Source organism: Macrobrachium rosenbergii, chromosome 45 (genome assembly GCF_040412425.1).
Source record: "Macrobrachium rosenbergii isolate ZJJX-2024 chromosome 45, ASM4041242v1, whole genome shotgun sequence".
In the NCBI taxonomy this organism is placed as follows: Eukaryota; Metazoa; Arthropoda; class Malacostraca; order Decapoda; family Palaemonidae; genus Macrobrachium; species Macrobrachium rosenbergii.
This window is the reverse complement of record NC_089785.1, coordinates 32483768-32495888: the sequence shown is the minus strand read 5'-3', so window position 1 is coordinate 32495888 and position 12121 is coordinate 32483768. Positions and strand designations below refer to the sequence as shown.

The 12121-nt window shown below is 35.4% G+C and overlaps 1 protein-coding gene across 33 annotated transcripts in view; it reads left to right on the top strand.

The window, feature by feature from the left end:
- Positions 1-12121, top strand: part of Itpr (Inositol 1,4,5,-trisphosphate receptor) — a 226011-nt gene that overhangs the window by 124690 nt on the left and 89200 nt on the right. The window lies entirely within an intron of this gene.

The window sequence follows — 12121 nt, the reverse complement described above, 5'->3', positions numbered from 1 at the left end:
AGTCAGCTTCCTTAATCCAGGTAAGGACCTTAAGTTGGTTTATTAACCCTTAAGCAAATTCCAACGATGTTGGCTGTCTCTGACCCTCCACCAAAGGTGTCAATCAGCTATATATATAACTACCAGGTAAGTTAGATGTTTAAAAATGATATTTTCATAATAAAATAAATTTTTGAACATACTTACCTGGTAGTTATATATAATTAAATTCCCACCCTCCTCCCCTCTAGAGACTAGGGGCATGGAAGATCTGAGGAATAGTTGGAATGGTTCCAGGTACCTGGGTAGAGGGCGCACAGGTGGTTCACCTGACTACCGATCGGCGATTGCTGCGAGTTTTTGAAATTCTGCCATGACGTCAGGGACTTAAGCTATATATATAACTACCAGGTAAGTATGTTCAAAAATTTATTTTATTATGAAAATATCATTTTGGAGTGCCATCTCCTGTTTGCTCAGGCAAGTTTACTTTCAAGCCTCCAGCAATGAGACAGAGGGCAAACCTGTGTGGGTGAAATCTAACCAACATACTCGGGGTCTGTTGTGTCTTGTGACATTTAGCTTTCAATCAAAGAGTGATTCATTTGTGTTTCAAGTGCAGGTTCTTAGAGGTAGTGGTCAACTTTTGCCAATTTTCTTATTTGAGGGATTTAATACTGAATGGATGGTAGGTACTGTATTCACTTGGACCAGTAGTAACGGGGTACGTTTTACTTTTGATGGAGGATTGAAGGAAATCTACTTCTTTTCCCAGGTAACCTTCTAACATCCATTCAACATCACCTCACATAGATGGAAAATTTATTATCCCAAGTCAAATCAGCACTGACACAAATGCAGGTGTCCTATTGTAATTTTTCATGAATCCTACCCCCTGTGGAATCTGGTTACCAAAAAGTTCTTGTGGATCTTTCAGATGCAGCCAATATTCTGTGGCTTTCAGCAGCTCATACATCCCTCCTATATTGCAATTGAGTGAGTGATGGGTTTTTGATGAAACAAAAAAAAATAATAATAATACAAACCCATCACACCTATAATAAATGCCCTCCTCCTGCCCTTGCTGCCCTCACAGTTGGCTTTCCAGATTGCACAAAAAAGTGATTAGTATAGGTTGTTATCTGTTGTGGATGTATGGATCCAGATGGTGCATGTACGGGACTGCTTATGCTCTTCTCTGTTGTGTTAGACAAAAGCCTGCAGTATCCAGGACACAGAGAGGATCATGAATATGGCTCTATATTAGTGATGGGTTTATATGAAGAAAAACACAACCTTTTTAAAATGAGATTTTTTAATGTCCAGTCTAGTAGTTTAATCAGATCCACAGCAAATTAATCAACCAGTCTCCAAAATAGATTATAATCCTTTTCCTAAAATTACTTGAATTTTGAGAGACATTGGTTGATAAGAGATAGTTTTAGATTTATTTTTGGTGTCATAGTTTTCAACTGACGATAAGTGTAAGTTGACACAGAATTGCATGTTAGTGTTTTGATTTGAAACCTCAGTTTATTTTGTGTAGAATGATTCAGAATAACAGTATATAAGGACTTTGGTCTGAATTGTGATAAGTTAGTACCCCTAGATAGTGTGGCTGATACCAACAAAATGTGTCTATAAGTTTTTTTAGAGTTGATGTAAGGACTTGGAACTGTGATTAGTAGTATTTTAGAGTAGTGATACTTAGTCTGAACTCTAATGTAAGGTACTGTACTTTAGAATAAAGTGTGGGAGATACCAAAAAATGTATTAAGGTGTCTTATAGCTGGTTTGTGTGGTAGATTCATTATCTGATGTGTTTGCTAACAATCAGTGCTAGTGCATGATTTTTTTGCAGGTGAACAAGCAGTTAGATGGCTGAAGTTGCACTACTATGATAGAAAAATTGCAAATTATTTTAATGGAGTAAAAGGCTTTGATATGCAAAGTTATTTTGAGTAAAAGGCCTCAACAATAGGGGACAGCGCTTAAATTGTTCAAAGATATTGGTTTTAGGTGACTGAATAATTTCATAATTTGATTCTCTCTAAGTTTAGTAAGTTATCTCAAATTTTATGACTAAATGTTATTGGGAACAAAGTTTATTCCATAAATATTAATTCCCTCTTCAGTTTAGTATGTTATCTCAAATTTTAAGAAGCTGAACATTATAGGGAAATAAAGTTTATTTCTTGAGTATTTTAGAGTTTGAAATATGACACAGTTTGCCATTACTACAGAGAGTCTGGCTGTGAAAGCAACAGTTGCCTTTTAAGCAGTGCCTAAGAACAATAACCAAAGAAATGTTCAGTTTAAGGGTAGAGATTAGTGGTCTTGGAATGCAGTCATGGCTAGTACCATCATTGCTAAGTGGCACAATATAGATATTTGTATGAGGGAATGGTACAGTATAGTCAAATGTTTCAGTGTTTTAGGCAGCAGTTGCTGTTTTGTAGTGAATTATATGATTGATGTGAAATTGTATATTTTGACATTCAGACTGCTGAATGTCAAAAATAGTTTGGGGCTCTGATACAGAAGAACTCACATAGGATAAGTGATTGACTGATGAGCTAAGTATGTACCAGAATAAATTGTTGTTTAGACATGGTAGTTATTAGACATTATTTTGAAGCTGTATTTTATAGTTACAAAAGGAGGAAAGCTGTTATACAGTAGCCAAACTTCTTATTTTACTTGTATCTTAATGCCTGGTAGGTATTGTTAACTTTGTACCGATCACCCAAAAATCATGAAGTAGTGATTAACTCTGTCAGACGTTTCATAACCAGAAGTGGTCTCTTGCCTTATGACCCCAGCTGTAGTTCTTCTTTATCTTTTTATCCATTACCTTTGTCAGCTTCTTTGACCTTGCCTTAATTTTTACCCCAACCTTGAAAACAAATATTTTGAGCCAGCATATGATGATCTAGAAATGTGACCCAGTTGTTTGGGCAAACATCTTTGTTAAAAATAGTCTCATCGATGGCACTGTCACTTCCAGCCTTGGTTACGCACCTTGCTTTTCAGTTTTTTCCTGTCTGTGTTTGAATGGTGTGTGTTGCTGTCTTACTACCACAGTTTAAAAATATTCATGAGCTTCAACATTTTTCACTTTTGTGTGTACTTAGAAATTTTATTTCTTTTGTGGCACCTACTCTCTTCTACACATCGAGTATCTAGAAGAGCCCCCTCTTAGTGCCATTGTTTGTTGCCAGTGAGTCCCTGTAGGGCATCCTATTTCTCTCCTGGCGTTTGAAGGCTCCTTTTTAACTCATTTTGTTTCCTGACTCCCATTCTTAGCCATTGTTAGCCATTGAGATTTTTATGACTTCTCCAGTATTCAATAATAGTATATGCAGATCTCCAGTTTTCTTTTATTTTTAGTTTAATGTTCTTTGCACATTTATTTATGGTGCTGACTGCTTCTCCGTCTGTGTTGGGAAGCTCAGGCAGTTTCAGATGGAAGTAGAAGTTTCTGGAGAAGTCAGTTTGCTGCTTTCTTTTCCTACCACTTCTCTGGCGCTTGTTCCCCCTTCCTCATGAGCTGGTGACTCTTGACTCTGAATTAAGAGTTCGTCGGAAGATTGGTTTGCTTGGCTTCCTTGCAACTTTGGGTCTGCGATCTTCAATTGACGCTCACCACTGTTTCACATTAGGAGATGCAAAGTACTAGTTTTTCAGGGGAAATTGGAGAAAGTCCTTGGTAGGGAGATACAGTATCTGAACAGTTATTTATCACCCATTTGCTTATTTTAGCAGGGTAATCAACACTATCTTAACTGGTCTTGGCAGGCATTAAGACATGAGTGAAATAAAGCTTTTATAGTGTAGTTATGAAATAGAATTCATTTTTATTTGTTTACTCACCAATACTTGAGAGTCTTATTTATGTTGAGGATTAGAGACAGTGTGATGTTACCTCTTAGCTATTTTTTTATATTAGTGTCTGTAAAAACGATCATACTTTCATCAGGCTGTGGCATGCTGAAATAGAACTTGTATTCTCTTGCATTTATTAGTTTTAAATAAGCTTAGTTTCATTCATACTTAATCTAATCAAATTTTAGTCCCCTTCTTGTTTAGAATTGGATAGACATTACCAAAAGATTTTTAAATTGAGTTTTATCAACTTGTGCAGCACCATTTGTAGTACGTAAGTATGAGTGTCGTCAAGTGTGGACCTTGATTTGACCGGCGTATTTACTGCAATTATTTTTGTTGTTTATGTGCTGTTTCCATGGCTGTTAGTTTCACCAGACCACTAACCATGATGTTTGTTCAGAAAGCTTGCGTGACTTCACAGGCGTCTGCCAATCATACCTCTGATTTTTATGTAAAATTTGTGAGGAAGAAATGTGGCAGTTATATGAGAAAAGTTTGAGCCACTTTTAGACCTTCATTTTCACTTTCGCAAACGAACCATACTTATATGTTGGGATCGAACCCTTGCAATTTCTGACAGTTGATGTTGCTTTTTAACTGGCAATGTACCAAGTGTCATGATTTTAAATACAAGTCATTGTCCATTTTAGTCATGCATTCCCCTGTAGCCACAGATCAATTTTTAAGAGCAATTATTGTATTGAATGCCTTCACATCTTTGGAATTAGTTTAGAATCAAAATGGTCATTTTGTTAATATAGTTTTCTTACAAAATGTGATCTGGTTAAACTACTGGATGATGATAAATGCTCAGAGATTTGTACTGTCTTTGATGCATAAATAATGTCTTCCGATATGTTCTCAGTGTTCGACGTTCTTAATGTTTGAACATTCTCACCTTCTGGATGCACTTTGAGCATAGTATTATATGCCTAACAATTCTGGACTGATAACCATAATTAAAAGCAGTGAAAGATGTTCAGATTTCATATTCCATGCAAGTCTTGGATTTCACTCAGCATGTATACTGTATTCAAAATACAAAGGATAAAACACACAAGTTTTAGGTACATGAAGTATGTAAGTTTCGATGTAACACTACCTTGACACTGTTTAATGCATTCATAGCAGGAGGTCTGTCTGGCTAGATGGTAAATAGTAAAACACAAGGAGTCCTTAGAATGTTTGAAAGTTAGGAAAGTAGGTTTGTGAAATGAAATAGGCGTATAATGCTTTTTGATTTTGAGTCTGTTTTGTGTGTGTTCTCATCAAACTGCAATTTATTTATTCCAAAGAGTGTCATGACTAAATTTTTGTGTTGCTTTTCATTGAGAGTAATTTTTAAGTATGACGTTATATCTCGAATATCTAAAATTTGCATGGTTAAATATTGACAACCCACTTGCAGATATGAAAGTAGGGCTTTGAAGTTCAAGAATACATTGAAATTTATAATCTTTTCAACAGTCTTTACTGGTGTTTTATTTTGCATCTATAATGGATGGCTATTTTATCTTTTGCATCTTCAATAAATGGATTTTTATTAGTTATTGTTCAGTTGATGGATAACTTACTGTCACTATATTCTTCATAAGTGGGATATATCAATAGTAAACAGAGCGGCTGCTCCATTTGGCCCTTGTTATAATCTACCGACCCATCCTTAACCCACTGTGCCTGTGGTTCGCCCCTTCAGGGGACCATCTCTCCATCACCTCGTGATCGCCTCCCCCTCTCCTTGATCCTATATCCATCCCACCAATGCGTTAGCACTCATCTCATGGTAAACTCTTATAATCACATTTTTTTTTTTTTCGATCATCGTGCACCATTTCTGCACATAAAGTTTTTTAATGTTACTAATACATCATTCTCTTCTTTGCCACTGCAGTGTTCTTTGTTGTAAATGAACAGCACTTTGTTTATGGTAGGCTTGTAGCTTGCTAAAATTGCATTAGAGGTTGGTAATGGTTAGCTCAGCAGAATGCGCATTGTCATAAGTTTCTTGTTACAGCTGGCAGAAGAGCATGGTTTCATTATTGTTTTCATGTTACTTGAATAGTTGTCCTCTCTGAATCAGCTTCGACTGTGTTGTTTTGTATAGCTACATAGGAAATGTTTAAACAGTTTTCGGATTACACAAATGAAGGTAATGACATTGACACCAAGTATTGGAGGTGTAGCCGTTTTTATTTCTTACATAGATAATTACCATTAAGATCACTACTACTACAATTCTTGTATGGTCTCTGCCAGCTAGTAAGAAACAAGTATCATGTCTCCAGATTCCTCAACATCTTTAGAAAATCTTGAACTTCATATGTTAAATTATCATTTGATATAACGTACCTGTTATTCATAAAATAGCCTTTAGCTTTATGGGAAACATTTAGATAAACAGAGTTTTGCAATTCAAAGAAAATGTTTCCTTGGTTTATGCTTAACCAACTTCTGTATCCTTGTAGATACATAGCCAGTATTCGTGTATATGTGCACCCCAATAATGTTTAGACATACTGCTGTTTGTTCAAGGACTTAGCAACATTTCTACCACCTTTGCAAGCCTCGGTCCAATGCACGTTTCAGATTGGACCCTTCAGACTGATTTTGATCATCATGGCCGCCTCTAAGTGTGTCAGTAAGTGCCATGCACATTCAGGGGAAGTTTTCCCCTTCAGTTGAAGGTCTTCAGGTGATCTCTCATTTCTTAAGTTTGCAGCCAAGGCTCAGTCTTTTAGTAGGGATGAGTCTGCTTTTGGGCCATTTGCTTATTCCTGTTCTGATTTCTACAACTTGAGAGGACAGTCCTATGTTCCAGGTGAGGACCCTTAGCATACACAGTCATTTCATCTTTCTCCTCTCATTTGCTTGTGCATACAAATTGTCAGAATCCTCTTCATATCTAAAAATTCTGTATCACATTGACTGCGACGGATATTTATTCAGGGTTATTCTGTAACGTGGAAGTAGGACCATGCTACTCTTAAAAAGTACAATTTTGTAGTTCTGTGTCATATGTAGGGCAGACATTTGTCATGGTCAAAACAAATTGCCTTTTTCTGGTGGGCCATGCATTTTCACGATTCATTCCTCACTTACACAGTGGAGACATGCATTTCCTGGAGTACCTGCTGTTACACCTCTTGGGATTGGTGAGCAGTGTATGGGTTCTTTCAGGCAGGCTTTATTACTTATGCAAACTCCTGTTTTGGACTGGTTCTTGCAAACTCCCCATTGTTTTTTCCTGGGACTGGATTTCTGGCAGTTAATATATACCTTCCTAGACGTTATCTGCTTTTTCCTCCCTTGTAGGTGGTGATTTAGGTTGTTTTGTGATGAATGGGTTTGTAATAACAAGCTAAGTTTTCATAATAAAACTAGTTTTATAGAAACATTAATTATAAACTCGTGTGTCTCTGTACCTTCCCTCTGTCTGTAGATAGAGATTGGCACATGAGAATATTAGTACTGTAGTTTATTAACAAGGATTGTGGAGTTGAGTATGCTTGTGAGCTGGGGAAGATTTTTTTGAATGCTTTGCTTTTGGCACCTGTACATATTTTTCACAAATCAAAGCATATTTTATAATTGGTAGGCATTGCATTGATGTAAAAACAGTTTGTGGAGGACAGTTTAACCTTACAGGAATTTGGATGTTAAATGTGCCAACTATAACAGTATTGGCTATGTTATTGTTATATAATCCCAGGTTAGAAGAATACTGCATCACCTGCTGTGTGCCTTAAGTAGTATCTTTTAGACAATACTTAAGGTTATATGTAGGATCCCTTTGGATCAGAGCTGCAGTGCTGCTTCCATTTATTTTTGGCCATAACCTTGGGTCTCTTCTGAATAGATGTCCACCTTCTGTAATTTACTCTACTCCAGTTTGCACTTCAGGCCTGTGAAAGCAGAGATAGACTCATATCTTCACTAGGCGTTATAATGCTGTGGGGTCCTTAGGAAGGTTTTCACTGTTTGGAGACGCAATGCTTATCTTTATTTCTGGCTTCTGTTGACACCAAGATTTGTAGTAGTGGTAAAAGTAAGGCACCAGTGCAAGAACCTCGTAAGAAAGTTTTTTTTATTCCTGTTACAGCACACAAACAGCCTTGCACAGTTTTGCAAATTCTGATGTAGTAGGTATTCTTTTAAAAACAATGTTGTATTTTGTTTATGATAAGCTGGTGTGCTTGCCATATTGAGATTTTTTGGGTCTTTTATGCTTAGCCCATACTTTGGAGAGAATTACTTCTGTGGTTTTAAAACCCTCTATGTACTCCAAGTCTAAGAACTGAAAAGAAGAGCAGACGGAGTATTTGTATTCCTTTTGCATTGTGGTTGTTCATAAAGATTTTTGTGCTTGTGAAGGTCGGTTCAATAGGTTGATATACAGTATGCAGTATTGGTATTTTTAATAGCTTATATTTTAATTTACACTGCTTGTAATATAGTGATGGAAGACCATGAAATTAATTTAATTTTAGTCCCAGAGGGACAGGAAACAAAGAACCATTATGTAAACCATGACTGAAGAAAGGAAAAAGAATGGATAATGAAATAAGAGTGGGGCTCAACTTGCAAATGATTAGTTTTGAGTCAGGGAAACTTGGCAGCAAGCAAAGAGATCAAAACCTTAGTAAGAAATTTGTCATTTTCAGTGATTAGAAGTGCTAGAGAAGCTCTCCAGGATTATCATCTTAAATTTTCTTTTCTCTCACAAGTTAAGTTTTCATTCCCAATTTTTATGAAGCCAGTATAAACGATGAGATACATTAGGTCCCCAGGTCCCTACACAGTAAACCTGTACGTCTGATTCTTTCTGTCATCTTTCGTAAAGGGAAAGCTTTACATGATGATAAATCTGATAACATTAAAACAAATTAAATCCAATACTGGTATGTTATGTTCTTCGTTCCTAAATGAGCATCGAACTGAAGTAACATTTTGCCGTCTTTGAATCCGTCACTCCTTTTGACCCATGGGTATTTGATGAAATATCCACATGACCAAATCATTGAATACAGACCAACGTTTCTGAATATATTCTGGGTAACTGTCCAGTTTTCCACCAACGATAAGTACTATACAAAGTTTTGGAAATAAGTGCTCAAAGGAAATTGTGTCAGAAACTTCAATTTCAATATTTTTATTTTACCCAGCTAATAAAATTTTAAGGAGTTGTAGTACATTAAATAGGATCTGATGTGTTCATGAAGAGTTAACTCGCAGGCTCGGTTAAACAGTTGAATATAATAATAATTAGGAAAGTGAAAGATTTTTGTAAGGTGAAGAGATAACAAAGGCTGTGGCTGTCTAAATTGAGCTTGGAAAACAGGAAGTTATGTCTCATGATACGTGAGAATGCAAAGGCTGAGATTTGCGTATAGTACTCAAAAAAGTTTTGTTCCTGATGTGTACATGTTTCATACGCTGTATTAGGTGAATGACTACATTACCTGTGATCTAGTTTCAATATTTGAAAGATTGCAGGCAAATATTTGGTTGAAGGAAGAAGTTGTTTTGTTTTAGTTGACGCTGAAAGTACGGAAACTGTTGTTCATCTCACGAGGTTCAAGGGCCAAAACAATGAAACGTAATGTATGGATGACCTCTATATGGGAAATTCAGGAGATATGCCACAATAGGATAAAGACAGAGAATCAGGTAAATATACTTTGGTTTGATGGAAAGTACTTACATTTTATTCTTGCACAAGTTCTGTCACCAGGGTTTAAGCTTGGATTGTAAATAGTTTGCTGTTTATCATGTGTATGTCATTACCTTATGAGAAGTTTGAAGCTACCATGACGTGCTGGATCTTTTACTTAATTCTAGTTTGTCCTGTTTATGTTGACACACTGTTATGTGTTGTAGATTGAATATTCAACTTGTTTTTTAATGCATGCCTCTCAAATGTGATTAATGTCTTAACAGTAATTGTATAATGATATATATAAACTTAACAACTAATGGTAGTGTCAGTAATATTTAAGTGTATCCATTCATATTTCGTGTTTGTTGAAAGTTTAGGTGGTTAATTCGTATTATACTTAGTCTATTAACATTAGTATTTTTTTGTGAAAGAAATGCCTGCCACTTGATGCTTAAGTGTGTGACGTTGGCTTATAATGGTCTAGATTATAGAGATGTTAGACTGTGTATTTTCAGAAAAGTTATTTGCTTTACTCTGGGTCATCTGGCAAGTAGTTGGGTAAACTGTTTATGTTGACAGGACGTACAACATCAAAACTTGATTGAAAGTCCTCTGAAAACAGTGCTTCTTGTGTTTATGAAAAATAGGTTAATGGTACAATATATATAAGCTGCAAGTGTCAGGATTTTAGTGTAATTCATAAACACTTTTGAGAGAACTACCAAAAAGTTGCTTTTAAACTGTCTGTGAACTTCAATTTTACTCAAATCCTCAAACTTGTGGTTTTATTATATTCATTGCAGTTTAATTTACATTTAGCTCTTTCCTCAGTTTTATTGCAACTTATTTTGGGTACTTTTGTATTATTTTGAGAATCAAATTATTCTGTATACTGTAGTTCAGTGATACGTATATATGTGTATATATATATATATATATATATATATATATATATATATATATATATATATATATATATATATATATCACCACAGAACTCTGTTGCTGAGTCATGCACTATCTTTTTAATATACATTGCTAGAATGGGAGCTAGGCCGCTGTATAATTTTCTGTTATGAATTATATGGTGAGAATCCCAGAAGCCATAATTTCCATTTGAAGAAGAAAGCAAAGCAATAACCTTCAGATACAAGACATGTATCCACCTTGGAGTAATAGTTGTAGAGAAGAAATGTATTCAGTTGTATGACAAATTGTCTGAAGATGAAAGATGCTCTTGTATATGATATATGATTGAAAGATCTGTGGAAAAATTCATAATTTGCTGTTTGTCATATTTTATGTCTGTTTTCATTCTCTGTGATGATGATTTGGTATAAGGGTACAAAAGAACACTCTCTCTCACTCTCTAAAAGTTGCTGATTTCCAGAGCACTGAAATGGAAAATCTTTGGTCAAGGTTTGAATGGTCAATGTTTTGTTCTCCTGTAGTTGATTCATATACTGTCTGAATTTTATTTCTTGTGGTATGATATCACTTAAAGAAATATGACAGTATTTTTTCTGAGCCACCATAATTTGAAAATCACTTCCAGAACAGTTTACATAGCATGCAGTCTTATGATTTTTGACATTCATAATTGGGACATAGTATATAAGATTAAAGTACTATCAGATAAAATAAGTAAATAAATCTAAGCAGTAGATAAATGTAAACAATTGATGGGAAAAATCAAGAAGCATGAGTATACCCCAGACCTAGAAATTCAAGCCCCAAGACTATGGATGGGCCTGGTATAGAACCTGTGGTATAGTCCAAGGTTTTAGGCTCAACTGTTGTATGGTCACCACACAACACTTACCAAAGGCTGTTAAATCTTCTACCCAAGATGTCTCAGAAATTACCAATTCTCCAGTCAGCCAGTCAGAAAAGAGATAATTTCAAAGAGAGAGTTAAGTGTCTACAACAATCCAAGATATATTTTTATTGAAATGACATAAAGAAAGTTGATCTATTTTTGAACTGAGCTAGGCATATTTATCAGCTCTTCCAAGTAGTGTGTGGAACTTCTTCTGACAGTGTTTCTGAAAAGTTGTGAAGTTCGGTGATGATTTTGAGTGACTATCTCTGTCGTGCTTTATTTTTTCAGCAGCTTTTACTTGATTTAGTGGATGTCGGTAATGTAGTTATAAATTGAGATGTAGAGAAATAAATGAAAAGAAGTATAATTCTGTGGACACTTATCATACTACACAGTAAAGAATTTGCTAAAACTAGTACATATATTAGTTAACTGTTCAGTAGAGTAATTTAACTTGAGTGTTGTAAATCCTGTATTAAGTAGAATAGCAGTCACAAGTTATCTTGAGAAGGCAGAATGGAAATAAACTTTGGAAAATGAGGTTAATTTAGAATTCAGTGTTCATCGTTAGCACAGAATTGTGAAGTAGGAAGTATCATATGTTGTAGTAATGAGTAATAGAGTATTTATTTTAGACTGCAGACTTTTGACTTATGAGGAATACCTTAGAGTAGAGCTACTTTGTTTCATTAACAGTTGAGGCAAGGATATATGTGCGTTTTTATTTGATGTGCTTACAATGTATGGCTTATGTTTTATGTTGCCCCTTATGCTTT